The sequence below is a fragment of the Epinephelus lanceolatus genome, chromosome 10 (assembly GCF_041903045.1).
Source record: "Epinephelus lanceolatus isolate andai-2023 chromosome 10, ASM4190304v1, whole genome shotgun sequence".
Lineage (NCBI taxonomy): Eukaryota > Metazoa > Chordata > Actinopteri > Perciformes > Serranidae > Epinephelus > Epinephelus lanceolatus.
In genome coordinates, this window is record NC_135743.1 from 43,816,391 (window position 1) to 43,837,233 (window position 20,843).

Consider the following 20,843-nt stretch of genomic DNA (forward strand, 5'->3'; position numbering starts at 1 on the left):
TACAGTCTCACAGATCCATGGAGGAAACTAAATCCAGATACGAAATAATTCTCATTCTTTTCACCTGTCCACAAAAGTTACTCAAGGATAGACTATTTTTTAATTAACAATAATCTCCTTCCACATGTTACCAATTAATAATACCATAGTATTGTTGTATCTGATCACTCCCCTGTGCAATTGGGCATTCATTTCCTAGATAATGTCCAGCCCCAACGAACATGGCAGCTTAACCCCTCTCTATTGTTATGCACTGAATTTAAGAAATTTGTTACCGAGCAAATTGACTTCTTTCTTGAAACAAATGACTGCTCAAACATATTACGACGCGTTCTGTGGGAAGTACATAAAGCCTACATTAGAGGCCAGATAATTTCATACACAGCCCATCAGAATAAACAACGCAATAAAGGTCTTTCAGAAATTGAGCAGTCTATCCTGGACATTGATAAAAATGCTCAACATCTCCCACATCAGAATTACAGAAAGAGCGCATTTTGCTTCAGATGGAATTCAACAACCTATCTACCCATCAGGCAGTAAGAAACTTACTTAAAACTAAACAAAAACTTTACAAACACAGAGAGAAAGCAGGTCGACTACTCACACATCAACTCCTTCAAATAACCAGCAACTCCCAAATTACAGAGATTAACATTGGCCCAGGTGTAACTAAATGTGACCCGAAACTTAAACAGTCAGTTCAAAAAATATTATTCAGATCTATATACATCGAACACAGATGCAAACACATGTACAATACAATCTTTTCTAGACTCTCTAGATATCCCCACTCTTAACTCCGATGCTCAAACCTCGCTTGATCAACCTCTTACCGCTAACGAGATACAAGCTGCAATTAACTCCATGCAGAGTGGACGGGCCCCGGGACCTGACGGGTTTCCCATCAAATATTACAAGACATTTGCATCCAAATTAGTACCTGTCCTGAAATCAATGTATGACAAAACTTTGGAAAATGGCAGCATACCACCAACCCTCACTCAAGCAACCATATCACTGATACTGAAAAAAGACAAGAATCCACTCAACTGCTCATCTTATAGACCCATTAGTCTCCTCTGCTGTGACTTTAAAATTTTGACCAAATCGCTGGCAAACCAATTGAATGATGTGATACTAACACTTATATACCAGGATCAAACTGGTTTCATTCCAGGTTGACAGCCATTTTTTAATATGAGGTGACTTTTCAATGTAATGTACTCCACTTACCCAATACAGTTGCCTGAGGTAATTCTATCACTTGATGCCGAAAAGGCCTTTGATAGAACAGAGTGGGAATACCTACACGCAGTCATGAAGAAATTTGGATTCAGGGAAACATTTTGCAATTGGATTAAAATTCTGTATGGCAACCCTACATCGGCTGTTAAAACAAATGGCTTAATATCAACATACTTTCCAATATATAAAAGGACACGTCAGGGCTGTTGCTTGTCACCATTTTTATTCGACTTAAGAATAAGAAAGAATCAAGGGCATTATGAGAGAAAACACCATCCATAAGGCTGCACTTTATGCGGATGACCTACTTCTTTTTGTTGCCAACCCGATTCAGTCTATACCTCACCTTCTACATCTATTACAGAAATTTGGGAGTTTTTCAGGCTATAAATTAAATTTAACAAAAAGCTTATTATTCCCTATAAATGACATGAGCAAAGCATTAAATTATGACCCCTTTCCCTTTAAAACTGAACATCAGTCCTTTAAGTACCTAGGTGTGAATGTAACCAGGTCATTTAAAACACTTAAAATGGCAAACTTCGACAGTCTATTAGAACGCACAAAAAAAGACTTAGAAAGGTGGTCATGCCTCCCAGTCTCACTGGCGGGTCGCATTAATGCCTTTAAGATGACAGCATTACCAAGATTTCTGTATTTGTTTGTAGCAATTCCTGTCTGGCTCCCAAAATATTTCTTTGTTAAATTAGATAAATGTATCTCAACTTTCATATGGAACAATTCAACACCCCGAATGAAGAGAATTTATCAGGAAAGACCTAAATCTGAAGGAGGACTGGGTCTCCCAAATTTTCTTTATTATTATTGGGCATCGAACATTTCCAAATTGGCACATTGGATAACAACATTCTTTGATAAAGACGGGCCCGTCTGGGCAACAATGGAACTCTCATCACATGCATCAATGTCACCAATCTCTCTGGTAACGGCTCCACTGTCACTATGTACCAATAGCAAGATTTTTTCCAATCCTGTTGTTTCCAATTCCATTAGAATCTGGGTACAATTTCACAAGCATTTTAATCTCAATCACATGAGTGGTCCTTCTCCTGTGTCCCATAACCATCGTTTCACACCTTCACAAACTGACTCGAATTTTGCTGGCTAGCACCGAAACGGATTGGTCTTCTTTGATGATCTATTGATGAAAATTCCTTTCTGTCTTTTGAATTCCTAGTAAAAGAACAGAATATCCCAAAATCACACTTTTTCAGATATTTCCAAGTCCATAGTTTCGCTTCCAAACATTTTCATACTTACCCGCTGTGCCGCCAAACAAAGACTTTTCGCATGATTTGTTAAACTTAAATCCATGGAATAGGGATCTAATTTCTAAGACTTATAATATAATTCAGAACATTGACCCTCCAATGCGCACTAAAATACGACAAGCTTGGGAACGGGACCTAGGAATTACGACTACAGATGACGTCTGGGTTAAATGCATCACTAACATACACACCTCCTCTATATGCGTAAGACATGGGTTGATACAATTTAAGGTCTTTTACAGAATTCATTACTCTAATGACAGACTAGCTAAAATATATCCATCTATTCACCCCATCTGTCCCAGATGTGCTAACCCAGTGTCGCTAGGTCATATGTTTTGGTACTCTGGTGCTCCATATTTGATTGCTTATCAATTCTATATAACACATCTTTCAAACCTAACCTGCTCACTGCTATCTTTGGAGTCACACCCATGGAAATACATACCACAAATACACAAAAGAGAGCAATAGCATTCAGTAGCCTCATAGCGCGCAGGCTAATCTTATTGAACTGGAAATCTAACAAATGCCCACCCTTTAAAAGATTCAGGAGGTATTGTCTTTACTCCAACTGGAAAAAATCAGGCATACATTGAATGGGTCATGTGACAAATCTGTGAGAGTGTGGTCCCCATTTATTGAATATGTCAAGGAGTTAAATCTCTAATAGATCATATTATCCAAGTGATATGTCTAGCTGATCTGTCTGACTGGTCCACTGATGTTGTACTTCGGCATTAACAGTTTTAATAATGAATCCTCCCTTTCTTTTTGTTCTTTTTTTTATTATTCTGTCATGCTTTGTTTATGTGTAATTAGTCATCATCATCATTATCCCAAGATCGCTATGGCCATTACCATGCCTGGAATCTTGTCGAATGTCGATGGGTCTATTTATTTATTTTATAATATATTTATATTTACTTTATTTTTATTTCATTTATTTATTTATTTATTTTTTTGCTTTTCTCTTCCGCTAGTGTGCTCTTGGTCCCAAGAGAGTATAGGGGGAGGGTTGTGGGGAGGCATACGGGATTATGTTTACTGATGTTCTGCATGTCTGTAAATGAGTGTATGTTTGCTTGTTTATATAACTGAAAACCTGTAAAATAAAGTCTTTAAATAAAAAATAAAAAAGTCACCGGTTGTCTTTTACTCCGATTACAGCTGCTGTGAGAGGCCGCAAAACATCCTTTCATTTCATAGTTACAGTTTACTAATAAAACTCTACATTACTTCACTTCAACCTTGAGCAGAGTGACCGCCCGCTATTGACCAATCAATGGACTGCAGTGTTCACAGCTCCACCTTTTAGTACCAGATCTGTGAGCTAGGTACCCCAACAGAAGGGCCAAAAATGGGAACAGTACGGAACGGTTGCATTGTTAGCATTTTTGTGGTGGAAACGAAAAAAAAGCCTACCAAACTGAACTGCACCATACCGTACTGTTGGGGCTTAACGTACACGACCCCCATGCCGATAGCATGAGCCGCTGCACAGTTACAGACTCTCTTTAGCAGCCAAGCCAGCAGCACTTACATCCCCCGAACCAGGGAACAAGAGCCACTGCGTGGCCATAGCCTCTTGTTCAACAGCTAATGCTAGCACAAAGCACAGACCCTCAGCAGTGATCAGTAACCGGCTGGGTAGCTGATTCAGGTTGAAAGACTGAAAGGTTTGTTAGTGATGGCTTTTTAGCTTGTGTTTATATGACTGTGGCATTTAACAGAGATGTTTATTTGTGTATTTATTAGACTAAAAGAGCTCAGAGAGCTTGTGGGACATAGCAAACTCACCACTGACACACAGTGGGTAATTTTAATGCACTCTCATGTCACTAGTGACCTAGTATTTATATAGTAGGACACAGAAATGGTAAAAAACAGTTAAACAGTCTAATTCCATAATTCAGTACTACACAGTTTCCAGTCTTTTCATGTTTTAACAAGTATTTTCTGACATAATGTGTTCAGAAAGAAATCACAGATTTTGCTTTATTTTAACAAGCCCATTTCAGCCTGAACATACTTCCTGGTTCGTACAAAAAAAGCAAAAGCTCAAATTTTGTTAGTTTTCATACAATTTAAAAATCAAGGTAACTTCTCTGGTATTTCTTCTTTTTTCTGTATTGAAAACATACCAACTGTGAATTTTGTGAACACCCTTAATACATTTGTGTTCTAGTGAGTAATCAAGGCTTTGAAACGCACAAAATAGGACATAGGATGTTGGTTTGGGTCTACAGATGAGATTAGCTGACAATAAGAAGAATATCATCCTTAAAGGCAATTTTAATGTGTGTGCATGAGTGCACATGAAGCTATACAGTAGTTCTTGTGCATGTGTGTTCCTCAGTGCATCTGTAACATCTACTAGGCTACAGAGACTTTGATAGCTGCCCATGCAGAGCGACAGACACAGACCAGTGGCTTGTTCTAATGAGCAGACTATTGTTGGTCTGCCATGGGGACACAGCGTCAGGGCTGGCTCACTGTACAAGATTTTCTGAACTAATTAAGCAGTAAAAGTTGCCAAGACAGTCAACATTTATATGAAGCTCAAAGAAAAAAACAATATGCAAATTTCATCACTGTCTTTCAGTTGCATTTGAGTACTATGTGGTGAGGTTCAAGTTTGGGCTATCTACCAGCCCAGAAAGAAACAATCTGTTCTATCTATATATAGGCATTAATTATTCTTCCCACCCTGGTGGACATAGATATCATCATCTTCACTTTGCAGAGTAAATGTGTTCTGATTGTTCCCATGCTGATTTGCAGATTTGCAGACAAACAGCCAGCAGACTGACAAGCCTGTTGTTTGGTCAAACTTTCAAGGTGAGAGTGTAAAACTGCTGACTTCGCCTTGCATGCATTATGTGTTATTAGACAACTAAGGTTGCACAGGAGCATCACATTTTGTTGCAAAGTATAGTGGGGACATAAGGGCTTAGATGACAAACTTTTATTTTAAATGCTCTATGTGATCTGAGGCAATACAATGGGAGGACCAGTACAAGGACAGTGTATAACATTAGGCTGGGGAAAAATTGCATGACAACACATCAAAAGGGCATAATCTATTGCAACTAATAAGTGCATAGGTAATTCCTGTGGGAGGACCCCCAGTCCTCTGCCTTTGGCCAAGGTCCGTAATAAGAAAATATCTGCTTAAGCAATGAAAAGAACTTAAACATGGTGGTAAACTTCAGTCAACATACTCTGTGATTATATAGAGCATACCTTAAATTTACATATTTCTAGGAAAAAAAAAAAAAAGGAATAGGACTTAAAGGGATAGTGCACTCAAAAGTGACAATTCAGCCAATATCTACTCACTGTCATGCAGAGGAAGGCTCTGGTGAAGTTTTAGAGTCCTCACATCCCTTGCAGAGATCGGCGGGGGGAGCAGCTAGCACACCTAATGGCTGACGGCGCCCAAGACTAACATCCAAGAACACAAAATTGAATCCACAAAATATCTCCATACTGCTCATCTGTAGTGATCCAAGTGTCCTGAAGTCCCGACATAAAAAGTCATATGAACTCTGTTTTTAGCCTCACTGTAGCCTGTAGCTCTGACTGCTTCTCTGTGCTCTGTGCTCACGTGCGCGCGCCTGCGCGAGACCAGCGAAAGCATGAGCTTTGCTTACACGTGTTTACATCACGTGACACGTGCACCGCAGGGGGAGACAACAGTAACCACAGTGGCTAAAAGATAATTTGCACTACGGTCTTTTAGCAAAGGACAGCCCAACATGTCTGAAGACTTTGAAACTGAGGAGGAACAGCATTTCTTTGTTGAGCCATATTTGTTTGAGCCCGAGTATACGGACGCAGAACTCAGGCTAGATGGATGAAGCAGCCGCCGCAGTTCATGAGCCTCAGCCAGCCGCAGAATACCAGAGTCGAGCACTGGAAACCTGGTGGTGTAGTTGTTTCAAATGCAAAGCAAGGCCAACGGATGAGGAAAGTCTTTGCTGCTCAGACTGGGAAGTGGCGATGCCTGCACTTGAGAATCTGGACATCAGTACTGACGAGACTGCTGCTCTTCAGAGACCGTGTATCACCAATCACCTTGAGTGCGCACACGTGAGCGCGGAGCACAGAGAGGCAGTTAGAGCTACAGGCTACAGTGAGGCTAAAAACAGAGTTCATATGACGTTTTTCGAAACAACTTTTTATGTTGACGTTAGTCTGGGGCGCCGTCAGCCATTAGGTGTGCTAGACGCCCCCCCCCCCCCCCCCCCCCCCCCCCCCACCAGAACATTCCTCAGCATGAGGGTGAGTACATAATGGCTGAATTTTCATTTTTGGGTGCACTATACGTTTAATGAATGGCTCGACTGAAAGCAGCATCCCTGATGCTCTCCTCATTTCTTCAAAGTGTCAGCCACCTTTATTTCCCCATTTTCCTCTTCCTTACAGAATGAATGATGTTAAATCAGTGATGCCAATGTCAGTTGCTGAATGACTAATCTAAGTCAAATGGGCAAGGCAGCATTAGGGAAAAAAAAAGCTTGCTTTTATCCAGCAGCAGGCAGACTCTATTTCTCTCCCTGACACTTTCTTTCCCACCCTCTCTATGTAGTGCAGAGCAAGCACAGTTGTCTGACAGCAGCATGAAGGATGGACAGCTTCAGTAATCAGGGAAATAGGAGGGGAGGGGAGGACCCCGGGGACAGCAGACTTAACTGGGTGTGGCATAGCGCTGTTTCTTTTGAAGCTGCACTGACAGAAGATGTGGCCAAGCTGCAGGCTGCCACTGAGTATTTGGCTTTTAGCCATGAAGTCAAAACCCTGTCAAAAACAGCTGAGCCAACAACATTGATTTTTCTACCCTTTACCTTTACTTATCCAGGGAAAGTTGACACACAGGCTGTAGTCTTGGTGCTAAAAGGCTCCACAGGTGAAAACTAATTCCGGTTAATTAGAACTTGGCAGAAATGCAAGAAGGATTCCGACCTTTTACTGCAATATCTCAGGGTAAAATTACATGGGAAAGTCTTGCATTCAAATTCGTAGTCATGCAAAGTATTAAAAAATTAAGTATTAGGCAGCAGAATGATCCCTGCAGTGTTTTATTATATTATTATTATCTATTATTGGATTATATTTCTTAATCGCGTGACACTGATAGGCGTGGACCTCTCCAGATGCCTCTTTGTCAATGCTGCAAAATTGATGCTAACCTATGTTATTTAACAGTCTCAAAGTGAGTAAGCAGAGAAGAAGGCTGCTGGATTCAAACTGCCCTCCAGTGGAAATAGTGTGTACTGCACCCATGCGGCCCCCATGTCCCTCTTAAACCTCACTGTGCTACAGAACAGATGTAAGTATTCTCAGTCCACTACTTTTGATACTATTCAGGCAGATTTATGGTCTCTCGTTATCTGAATGGTTGAAATAAAGATTAGTAAACTCCATTTCTTTCTGTGGCTCTGCTGTATCTGAGGCCCTTTGAGAACAATGAATTAACTTTTAACTTGTCTAGTGTCTTCTTTCTGTTACTGGATCACTTAAGATGAACTCCTGACTTCACCCTTTATACTGCATCCGTACTGTACCAGAGTACTGTGAGTGTGTGTAATACTGGGTGAGGAGGGCCAGCTGGTGTTGTGAATCAGGCCGCTGAAGTGTCAGACACGGCTTCTTCACAACACCAGGGTTCCTCTCTACCTCCTCCTGCTGGGAAGCCCCCATTACCCTATTCACACACTGGTGGCGAGCAATATTGGGGTTCAGTAACAATGGCATAAGGTAGATATGATAGCACACACACACACACACACACACACACATACACACACACTAAAAACTGCAATCCTATTAAAAGCTAGTCATGATGACATAGTTTCTCTAGATGGCATTGCTCTGGCCTCTAGCACTACCGTAAGAAACCTCGGAGTAATATTTGATCAAGATTTGTCTTTTAATTCTCATTTAAAACAAACCTCACGGACTGCATTTTTTCATCTGCGTAATATTGCGAAAATTAGGCCTATCCTGACCCGAAAAGATGCAGAAAAATTGGTCCACACTTTTGTTACCTCAAGGCTGGATTACTGTAACTCTCTATTATCAGGTAGCTCTAGTAAGTCCTTAAAAACTCTCCAGCTAATTCAGAATGCAGCAGCACGTGTACTAACAGGAACTAAGAAACAAGATCATATTTCTCCTGTTTTAGCTTCTCTGCACTGGCTCCCTGTAAAATCCAGAATTTAATTAAAAATCCTACTGTTAACTTATAAAGCTCTAAATGGTCAAGCTCCGTCATATCTTAGAGAGCTCATAGTGCCATATTATCCCACCAGAACACTGCGCTCTGAGAACGCAGGGTTACTCGTGGTCCCTAAAGTCTCCAAAAGTAGATCAGGAGCCAGAGCCTTCAGCTATCAGGCTCCTCTCCTGTGGAATCATCTTCCTGTTGCGGTCCAGGAGGCAGACACCGTCTCCACATTTAAGACTAGACTTAAGACTTTCCTCTTTGATAAAGCTTATAGATAGGGCTGGCTCAGGCTTGCCTTGTGACTTAGGCCTAGTCTGCCGGAGGACCCCCCTATAATACACCAGGCACCTTCTCTCCTTCTCTCTCTCTCTCTCTCTCTCTCTCTCTCTCTCTCTCTCTCATGTCCTATTACTGCATCTTGCTAACTCGGCCGTACTGCATGTCACTAACTCGGCATCTTCTCCAGAGCCTTTGTGCTCCACTGTCTTGCAGGTTAACTTACATTGCAGCGGTGCCTGGATAGTGTGACGTGTGTGGTTGTGCTGCTGCCGTGGTCCTGCCAGATGCCTCCTGCTGCTGTTATCATCAGTCATACTTCTACTGTTATTATACACATATGATTATTGTCACATACATATACTGGCAGATATTTATATATACTTTCAACATATTGTACCACAATAGCCAAAATTATAATTATATTATTACTTTCATTGATGTTGTTGTAAGCTACCGTTACCGTCTGTCCTGCATCTCTCTCTGTCTCTGTCTCTATCTCTGTGTCTCTCTCTGTCTCTCTCTCTGTCTCTCTCTTTCTGTCTCATTGTGTCATACGGATTACTGTTAATTTAACATGTTGATCTGTTCTGTACGACATCTATTGCACGTCTGTCCGTCCTGGAAGAGGGATCCCTCCTCAGTTGCTCTTCCTGAGGTTTCTACCTCTTTTTTTTTCCCGTTAAAGGGTTTTTTTTGGGGAGTTTTTCCTTATCCGCTGTGAGGGTCCTGAGGACAGAGGGATGTCGTATGCTGTAAAGCCCTGTGAGGCAAATTGTGATTTGTGATATTGGGCGTTATAAATTAAATTTATTGATTGATTGATTGATAGTATCAAAAAGAGGTATGAGATATTAAAAAATGCAAAGGAGTACTACTTCAAAACAGCAAATTGCATTAAAACAATGGAGTTCTAAAAGATGGCCAGCACAGACCGCATACAGTATAGGAGGGATGAGAAATCAGAAATCAGGGATAGAGTACTCACCTATGCCGTTGTGCTCCACACACCATGAGCACACACACAGCAAAATAAGAAAAATATGATTGAAGGAGGTGCAAAAACTACCACAATACCCAAGTGAAAGAGGTATGCGGCAGGGGGGAAGAAACTCACCAAAACCCTCCACCGTCAACGGTCACACACCGACAATCCTGTCGCATCCAAACAAAGACAAAAGAAGAACAGTTAAATTCACAATTCACCTCTTGGGAAAACAAGAGTCTCACAAAGGCAAAAAGCAAAGAAACAAAATGAGCATAGCAAAATTACCAAGTATAGAATAAAATCAAAATGAACAAAACAGCAGTGGCAGTCACATCTACAAAAAGAGCAGATTAATGACCTCTCCTGCCTGACTGGCCTCCAAGGGTCGCTAAGGTACATAGCAGAGGGTAGTGTTACCTCTGATACCAAGGCTCTGAAGCATGCTTCAAACTTGACAGGGTATTTTTCTGAAGCACGGTGCCGGAGCTTGCTTCATATTGGGAAAAACCACGTGACTGATGATGTTCGAACCACTTCACTGTTTCATTCAGACTGAATAACCTGACTGGTTTGGTTCGATAGGCAGAGGCCAGAGCAAATATTTACAGGATTCAATGAGGCTGTGGATGTAATTAATGTCATTATAATATAATATAATATAATATAATATAATATATGAATTCTTAAGGTAAGGAAGAAAAACAACAGACACGTAAAATGAAGTTAGATTTCAGCTTTATTTAAGTATTTTTCACAATACAACAAAACTCAAAGTGCACAGTGGCACCTTTGCAAGGCTGTACAACAACCACTGTGCCAGCAGATGTCACCCACGTGCTCAATGAATGAAGCTTCGAGTAGTGAACCAATTTTCAATACAATGGTCCAAAAGGGTTCAAAGCTTCATGAAGCCTTCATGAAGCCATCACTAGCAGAGGGTAAATTACAGCATTTCACTTAGAAACAGTAAACCTAAAACCACTACCTACCAGCAATGGTACGCTCGAGCCAGTTTTATCTTTTGAAGTGCAAGTGTTCCAAGACATTAGCCGTTTCTCAATATGCGTTCTTGTGCGGACTTGTGTTCTTGTGGACTTGTAACACGTCATCAGTCACAGCCCAAGTATTGTTCCAATTCAAAGTTCACATCTAGCCAAGTTCAGTCCAAATGCCCGGATGTGTTCTCGCCACGGCCCTTTTACCGGGGATGCATCGGAGCAAACTTGTGTGGACTTCAGACAGCCAGGTATCCCAGCATGCGTTTCGCAACAATCATCAGAAATGGCAAGTGAGGGAAAGGTGCACAACTGTAAGTTGTAATTACCAATATGTTACTGTTATGTTGTCACGGAATGTAGTGTTTTCATGTGTAGTTTAAACTTCAAACCCATGATTGATGTATTAATATAGAGCACAGTTGAATGTAAGGTCCCGCTAGATGACAGCGGTGTCAGCGCTCGTAGATAATAAACATGTGTTCATGAGCGCTCAGGCTGCCTCACCGAGAGCAGCCTCTCTCGGGTAAAATTCGTTGCTGATATCTCTGTAGTGGTTAAATATGAAATGTAATTTGTTTGGGTTATGTCTAATGGGCAATATTCACTCTCAGTATATAAGATATATTATTATGTTATTAAATGTTGTAACATTGTTAATGTAATTGTTGTTCTTTGTATGTATTCTTTTGCTTATTTATGTGTTTTTACCATTCACTAATGATTTTAAGAATTTATTGTAATTTATTTATTGTAGGCCTATTTAATGATTAGCTGTATTTATTAGGGACCGAGCCCTAAGGCAGAGGACTGCTCACAGAGCAGTCCTCGCCAAAGGCGAGGACCCTATTGTTTTTGCTGTGTTTATTATTTCTTTCTTTCTTCCGCCGCCTCTTTGAGCTGGAATTTGGCCCCCTAAACATGCTCAAAAACTCACCAAAATTGGCACGCACATCAGAACCAGTGAAAAATTTTAGAAAATCATGACATTAACCCCTAAAGTGCCAAAATGGGCTCTCTAGCGCCACCTAGGCACACAAAAATGGCCGCCACGGCCTGTAGGAACGTCGTAGAAACATGAAACCAAAAGTGGCGTGTTCGTCTCATGAAGACCTAAAAATCACGCGCTGACACCCCTGACCTAAATCCAACAGGAAGTGAGGTATTTGCCCTTTCAAAGTAAGATTTTGACTTAAAACTGCCTTTCCTAAAAAATCTTCTTCTCATACACCGCTTATCCAATCGGCTTCAAACTTGCACAGATGACAGATCAACTCGTTCTAATCAAATCTTATTCGTAACTTTTTCATTACTCGCTTAGTTTGGATTTTATGGCCTCCATAAGGTCAGATGTCAGAAAAACGTCCTGACGATCTTCGAAAGCTGTCCCATAGGAAATGAATGGCAGCAGGGGGGAGAAAGAGACCAATCTTAGGGCTTTTTCTAGCATTTACAGCGTCTCCATACTTTGTGTTACAGACTCCATTCCAACTCTCAAATGTTGCCACAGGTCTCATCTATTCACTCATGTTTTCATCTTTTTCATATCTTTTACCGTTTTTCATCTGTGCCTCTCAAAGTACCATGAGCAAAAGTGGAGAAATTGTCAGTTTACAATGGGTGTGTATTGCACGGAATGCTGTGAGCTAGAGTGGAGAGGGCTCTAAAAATCGTCTAAAACTTTTGTCTTTAACTCGCTGCCATGGCCACAATTTTCACTGTACAGACACAATTTATACCACAAAACGTAGGAAAATTTGTCCCGGTCACAGATATGTTGACATGGAATCTCTCACACGTACACATTTTTGCTGAGTGGCTCCAAAGCGAAGGGAGCGCCGATTTTTTTCTCATTCACTCCCATGTAAACTCTGAGGAGAAATTTCTGGAAACAGCTTAGGTGCAACACATTTTAAACTCGCTCGTCTGACCGCATTTTTGACTCGAGAAATATAAAACACGGCATGTGTGTTCACGAGAACTGGCTGTCTCTCACAATCACTTTATTTTCTTGATTGGACCAACGGTTTGGGTATGGGAAGAACTTGTTCGAGGAGTTAAATCCCTTTATAAACAGCCTTTGGTGATCTGCTCTCCTGACGTGTCTGTGTCTGCCACAGGTGCAGGCAAGTCATTAATCGCCATGACAACGGCTGCACACACAGACACAGCCACAGGGTTCTCTGATCTGTGTGTCTCACAATCTTTAAAGGACAGATTACAGCAGCAGAAACTTCATTTGAAACAGAACACACACATTATTAACCCCTACAGTGCCAAAATGGGCTCTCTAGCGCCACATAGGTGCACTAAACTGGCCACTGCAGCCCGTAGGAATGTCGTATCAAGATCAAACCAAAACTGGAGTGTTCGATCTACAAATAACACGCTAACACCCATGACCTAATTCCAACAGGAAGTGAGCTATTTGCCCTTTCAAAGTAAGATTTTCCCTCAAACGTGCTCTTAAAAAAAAACACATCTCCTCCTACACCGTTTATTGTATCGGCTTTAAAGACGCACACATACCAGTTCAACTGCTGCTAAACAGATCTTCTGTATAACTTTATCTCTCTCATGATCACATTATTTTGATGATTGGACCAGCGGTTTGGGAATGGGAAGAACTTGTTCGAGGAGTTAAATCTCCACTAAAACAGGTCTCTCTGTGTTCTGTCTCTGTCTGTCTCTACTCTTCTGCCAGGTGCACATGGCAACTGCTGTCACACACAAACTCCATTTTAACCCTTTAGGTGCCAGAGTTTATTGAGGAAAATATTCCATTTTCATTTCAACATTTCAAAAGACTGTGGCTTGAAAGTGGTGAGAGATAAAGGCATACTGTAAATGAGAAAACTATTCATCATGACCCAAAGTCTGTCATGGGAGTAAATTAACTCATCTAATTTGCATTCCGTGATGTCACTAGGCGGCGGCCATATTGGATTTCATAAATCTCAGTAAAACAGCATTTTGAACAGATTCACACAGTAGATTACTTTTGTATTGTGCTGTTTTTGTTGTCTCTTCCTCAAAATAAAGGAAGAGGAATCTGATGGGAATAAATTAACTCATCTAATTTGCATATCGTGACATCACTTATCCATACCTACAGCTACAGAAAGCATTCAAACATCAAAACGTTCAGCTCTGTAAGGATTTTCTGATGTTTGTGGCAACATGTTTGATATTTCTAAATAATTCACAGTGACGACATAAGCTGGGGGCCGAAACGGGCGCGAGTGCGAGGTCCCGCCAAACGCTGCTTGCAGCTTTAATTGTAGTTTTTATTCAACAGCATTTTAAATATTATCTGATATGAATTGTATACCTGATGTCTGAAGTGTGGCTGAATAAAATTTTCCTCTTAACATCTGACCTGTTTGATCCCATTTATATTGGTGAGGACAGACTAAATGAGAAACTGCTGTCAGTATAAACAATATTAAACTGCTTTTGTTTTTTCTAGGTGTACCAAGTAAACTGTCAAGTCCACATTAAAATGTAGACAGAAAGCATAATGATGAGACAAATGCAGTGATGGACAATAACTAAGTATATTTACTCAAGTAGCTACTGTAGTTAAGTACAAATTTGATGTACTTATACTTGTGTATTTCCATTTACTTAGAGGGAAATACTGTACATTCTACTCAAGCTACATTTATTTGATAGCTATAGTTACTTTTCAGATAGTTTGTTTTATATGTTGTAAGTTTCATATTCACAAATTGATGTGCGTTGTTATAGATTAGACTAGTATACTAGTGAAAGGTGTCAAAATTTGCTCTACCATGACAACATTTAAATGCTGCTAACATGTAGCATACGTGTCAATTGATCAGTTGATACTCAATACATATTCATGTATATGATAATCACAACACTTGAAATTGGGTCACTCTGCATAATGAGTACTTTTAACTTTTCATTTTAAGTAGGCCTACATTTTGCTGACAATAACCATATACTTTTATTACTCAAGTCAGATTTGCAGCACTTTTACTTGTGACTGAGTTTGTGTTCTTTGTTGTGATATTACTACTTTTTCTGGGTACTTTGTCCACAACTGGACAAACATATCAAACAATAGAGACATGCAAGCATAGCACGTCTCATCCTCATCCTCATCCTCCGCCTCATTCTCCGCTGTCTTTCTCGGATCTGCCTCCTCAGCTGGGCAGCCTCCTCCTCAGCCTGCAGGTACAGCAATCCTGCTGCAATAACTGCAGCGAGACGCCTTCTCCATGTCAGTTATTGATTTTTGATTTCCAACTCGCCAGTGTTCACGATCACAATAACCACCAACTCTCCACAAACTTTTCCCCCCGCACCTGGCTTTTGTTTTGATTACACATAATCAGAAGCCAGGTGCGGGATTTGGATATAGATTAAATATGATCGAAAGCCAGCTGCGGGGAAAAGGTTTTATAAGACATTTTATGAAAATATTTTGGGCTATTTATATGTTTTTGTGTGTCAGTTATATATGTTGAAACGTTAAAAACATATACTACATATTAATTTCTTAAAATGACAATGAAAAGACGCAGGGCTGGGCTGTGTATATATTGGTTTATTCTAAATGCATGTATACAACACAGTACAACAGCCAAGGCGAGCGGAAAAAAAGCAGAAATGACTGTACTCCCGTCCTTCTGTCCTCCCGTTCTTGGGAAGTCCGGACTCATGCGTGGACTTGCCAAGTCCACAAGTCCAAACTGCTGAACTTGAGTAGGCTATTGAGAAACGCCTAGTGTTTCGATCCCTTGACATCTGCAAAGACTTGAAGATTTTCATTGATTGATTATTATTAATCAATTATTGTTTTGATACCCCTACGTTTTGTATGTCTTGTATCAAACAGAGCAGACAAAAAAAAGTAAATTAAAAATAAACAAATAAATAAATAAAAAGAGGGGAAATTAAATCCTCTCCATCAGCCTTGTATCTTTTAGATATATAATTAGATGATTGAGTATATTATTTGACTCTACTCCGAGCAGGTTCCCTATATTTAAACATATTTAGGCTTTCTCTGCTGCTGTCATCAGTGCCCTCCTTTCCTCCTCATATGCTCTACACTCCAACAGAACATGCTGGACAGATTCAGACTGACCACAGTGATTACATTTGCCATCAGGGTGTTTACCTATTTTATGTAGTGTATTATTCAATCCTATGTGCCCTATCCTAAGTCGTGTGATGACTGCCTCCCTCTGGCTCCTGCCCATCCTTCTTCCCAACCCAACCTGTTTCTGTATATTATATAGGTGTCTTCCCGTGTCTTGGATGTGCCAGTGTTCTTGCCACACTTTTCCCGCATGTTTCTTAATTACTGATTTACCCTCTGCCCTACTTAACGGAATTTCTGTATCTACAGTGTGTGATTTAAGTGATTGTTTGGCCAGAATATCTACCCCTTCATTTCCTTCTATTCCTACAGGAACCCAAATAAAGCAGACCATCAGACCCCTCTTGTGTATTCTGTACAGTAGATTATGTATTTCAATTATGAGATCTTGCCTACATGACTTCATGGTTTTGATACTTGTAAGTGCTGCCCGTCTGATGCTATGGTTGTTTTCTTCTATCCAGGGGTGATTCTAGGATCAGAGGTTTAGGGGTGCTGAGCACCCAGAGAGCTGCCTGGCCAGGCAAGATAAATTTTACTGTTTTGTACATTTTAAGTCAGTTTCATTCCCACATTTGTGAAAGTAAAGCACAACACTTTTTGGGAAAGTCTGTGACTAAACCATCAATAAATAACCATGATAAAGGTTATTTAAATGCTGAGCCACAGCAAAAGAGGAATGGATTGGAATCATAAAAGAAACATATCGTAACCCTAATTTCTGGGGAGGATAACTCATTTTGATACAGCAGCTCCTCATCATACACATAAACAGTATGTATGTTTCTGGAGTAAACCAGCCCCTATAGTGAGTACCAAAAATACCAAAAATGGACCTTCGGCTTATTTTTTGGACTTTTGTTTGAAATGAAATGCACAACATGTAACATTAATACATTAACAGTAACTGACTTTTTCAATGTTTGTCTCTGCCTTTTTCCTTCGTGTTTGTATTATATAATACAAATACATAAATAAAAATACACTTCAAAAAAGAAAAGTGCTTGAAATCTACAAAATAAAAATAATAAATACACACAATAGGAGTTATAATGTTAATGGGCATCCAGTCAGTTAGCTAGTCAGTAGCACCTTGACTTTAATCAAGGGTGTAGGTTTGATTTTCACATTGGTAGGGACATAAAAGTGCTCCATGGTGGCGACCTGCATGCTGATGATTTTTTAATGCAATTTCACGTCATGTGAAACTGATCACTGCTTTATAATGCATATTTAGATATCTACACTAAATACAAGAATGTCTTGGTTAATGTATTCTCTAATGTTATCAGTTACATGAATATACACTGATAACTTCATCACATCTGTCCGTATGTGCTTCCCAGGGTAAACTATAATAATAACAATAACAGTATACTCCGAAGGGGCTTAACTTCAGTACCAGCCTGCGGTCTGCAGTTGGGTTGGTGACAGTGATCCAAATTGATATTGATATCGGGTAAAAACATATACAGTCAGGTCCATAATTATTTGGACAATGATACAGTTGTCGTCATTTTGGCTCTGTACACCACCACAATGGGTTTTAAATGAAACAATGAATACCTGCTTAAAGTGCAGACTCTCAGCTTTCATTTAAGGCTTTTTTCAAAAATGTAGTATGAACCGAGTAGGAATGACAACCATTTCTTCACACAGTCCCCCGACTTTAAGGGCTCATAAGTATTTGGACAAACTAACATAATCATCAATTAAACAGTCAGTTTTAATACTTGGTTGCAAATCCTGCTGCTCTTGTAAGCAAGACAAGACTTCACTAGAATAAATACAGAGGGTTTATCACAAGATGCAAACCATTGGTTAGCCTTAAAAATGGAAGGCCAGATTAGAGTTTGTCAAAAACCATCTAAAAAGCCTGTACAGTTGTGGAACAGCATACTATGGACAGATAAAACAAAGATCAACTACCAGAATGATGGGAAGACAAGAGAAGGAAGAAGGGAAGGAACTGCTCATGATCCAATGCACACCACCTCATCAGTGAAGCATGGTGGAGGTACTGTTATGTCATGGCCATGTATGGCTGCCAGTGGAAATGGTTCTCTTGTATTTATTGATGATGTGACTGCTTACAAGAGCAGCAGGATGAAAGCTGAAGTGTTTGGGGCTACATTATCTGCTCAGATTCAACCAAATGCTTCAAAACTCATTGGACGATGCTTCACAGTGCAGTTGGACATTGACCTGAAGCATACTGCAAAAGCAACCAAAGACATTTTTAAGGCAAAAAAGTGGAATGTTCTGCAATGGCCAAGTCATATCATCTGACCTGAATCCAATTGAGCATGCGTTTCTCTTGCTGAAGCCAAAATTGAGGGCAAAACACCCAAAACACAAGCAGGAAGTGCAGACGGCTACAGTAAAGGGCTGGCAGAACATCACCAGGGAAGAAACCCAGCATCTGATGATGCCTATGTGTCCAACACTTCAGGCAGTCATTGACTGTAAAGGATTTGCAACCAAGTATTAAAACTGACTGTTTAATTGATGATTATGTTAGTTTGTCCAAATACTTACGAGCCCTTAAAGTCGGGGGACTGTGTGAAGAAATGGTTGTAATTCCTACACGGTTCATACTACATTTTTGAAAAAAGCCTTAAATGAAAGCTGAGAGTCTGCACTTTAAGCAGGTATTCATTGTTTCATTTAAAACCCATTGTGGTGGTGTACAGAGCCAAAATGACGACAACTGTATCACTGTCGAAATAATTATGGACCTGACTGTATTATGCATGAATCAATATTTTTACTTACCTCTAGTCACAATGCTGAATCTCACTATCAACATATATCCTTCACGATTCAGTCTCACATGTGAGGCTCCTGTGTCTCCTCTATCTCCCCCTGTCTCTCCTCTATCTCCTCCTGTCTCTCCTCTATCTCCCCCTGTCTCTCTTCCATTTCCTTCTGTCTCTCTTCCTGCCTCTCCTCTTCCATCTCCAGTCTCTCTACTAGGGATCGACCGATATGGGTTTTTTAGGGCCGATACCGATACCGATTATTAGTAGTCAATGAAACCGATATTCATTTGCAGTAAAAATTAAAATTTTGGTGTCAGAATAACACACGTGGGATTAGACTGAATACAACAGTATACTGTTTGTTTGTTTTTGTACTTTACTAAAGCATCATTTTTAAGGTACTTGTACTTTACTTTTCCATTTGATGCTACTTCACTTCCACTCCACTATATTTAATAGAGAATTGTTTTACTTACTTTCTACTCTTATGATATATGAATAACAGTTAATTAATGATGTCTTATGTTCTCTCTCAGGTACATCTGATCCAGCCTGATTAAGCGCAAACCAATAAAGAGGGTGGCAGGAACAGGAACCTTGGCTCACTTCATTTATTGATAGCTTTAGTAGTTTAGTAAAAGTAATTTGTAATTACATGTATTTAATATTCCAGTCACATTTAATTTTTTCAGCAAAATGAGTACTTTTACTTTAATGCCAAGTAAAAATTGAATTTCCCCTCAGGGGGATTAATAAAGTATATAAATAAAATAAAATAAAATAAAATAAATAATAAAATAAATAAATTTAATTGATATTCTTCTATACTTTTTAAATGCATGTCTAAATGAACTAATGAAGCCTACAAAACAACTTCACATCAGTTGCTGAAGCTAGCGTGCATGTACACACACACACACACACACACACACACACACACAGTCGCCCTGAGAAGAAACTGTTGTCACACAGACAACAGTTTCTTCTCAGCGCGACACACACACACACACACACACACACACACAAGCAAGCACCATACCGACCATACACAGCTGAAATGCACTGAAGTCAACTTCTACATGTCCGTTAGCTTTAGCAGCCGATGTTAAGTAGTTTTAGACGACATTATTGTTTCCAATGGCTGCCCGTTGCGACTCGTGAGCAACCGCGTGAGGGGGGGAACAGACACTGAGATACAGTATGAAAATGGCGTGTTTATCAAGCATCAGCAGTGGTGTCTTTAAAACTTCAGCATAGAGGATTTCATATTGCAACTTAGACATTTTCTGTTGCTTTACCTTCAGACATCACACTGCTGCTTCACGGAGCAGTCCTCTCTCCGCTCCTCTCTCTCTGTGCCGCTGCCTGCAGCGCTGCATCTACCTTCAGTGTTGATTGGCTGTCACTCACTTGTGCCGTGTAGCCAATCAGTGGGGGCTGTAGGCGGGACATTTGTTACACACCACAGAGTGGAGACTTCAGGCAGACAGGCAGAGAGAGACGGCTGCATGAGAGCCAAAGGAGCATGTTTTAATTAAAATAAACGTATTTTATCAGCTATCGGTGGAAAAAACGGCCAATGCCGATTATCATAAAAATGCTGAATATCGGCCGATTATTGGTCGATCCCTGCTCTCTACTACTTGTCATCTGACAAAAAATATATTGATGCAAGACGTGAACAGTGGGACAATCTGAGATGCAACAGTCATAGATTTTGATTGTTGTAGCCTGAGGAAAACATACTGTATGTTTTACAGTTGTGTAATTCATTAAACAACATCTGAATGTATAAAGGCTAAAGAACAGCCATAATGTCAACACAAGTTAGTCAGCTTCATCATGTTAAACATAAATAAAATAAATCAACAAAAATGTAAATGCTCCAAAACCATTATAATACAACTGTGTGCAAA

At 40.1% G+C, this 20,843-nt stretch overlaps 1 long non-coding RNA gene across 1 annotated transcript in view; it reads left to right on the forward strand.

The window, feature by feature from the left end:
- LOC144464536 (uncharacterized) overlaps window positions 1-7,876 on the forward strand; it is a 114,278-nt gene extending 106,402 nt beyond the window's left edge. The window contains exons 2-3 of the long non-coding RNA XR_013492245.1: window positions 5,325-5,381; window positions 7,752-7,876. This is a non-coding gene — a long non-coding RNA (uncharacterized LOC144464536). The remainder of the gene's footprint in view (window positions 1-5,324; window positions 5,382-7,751) is intronic.
- The last annotated feature ends 12,967 nt before the right edge of the window (window positions 7,877-20,843 follow it).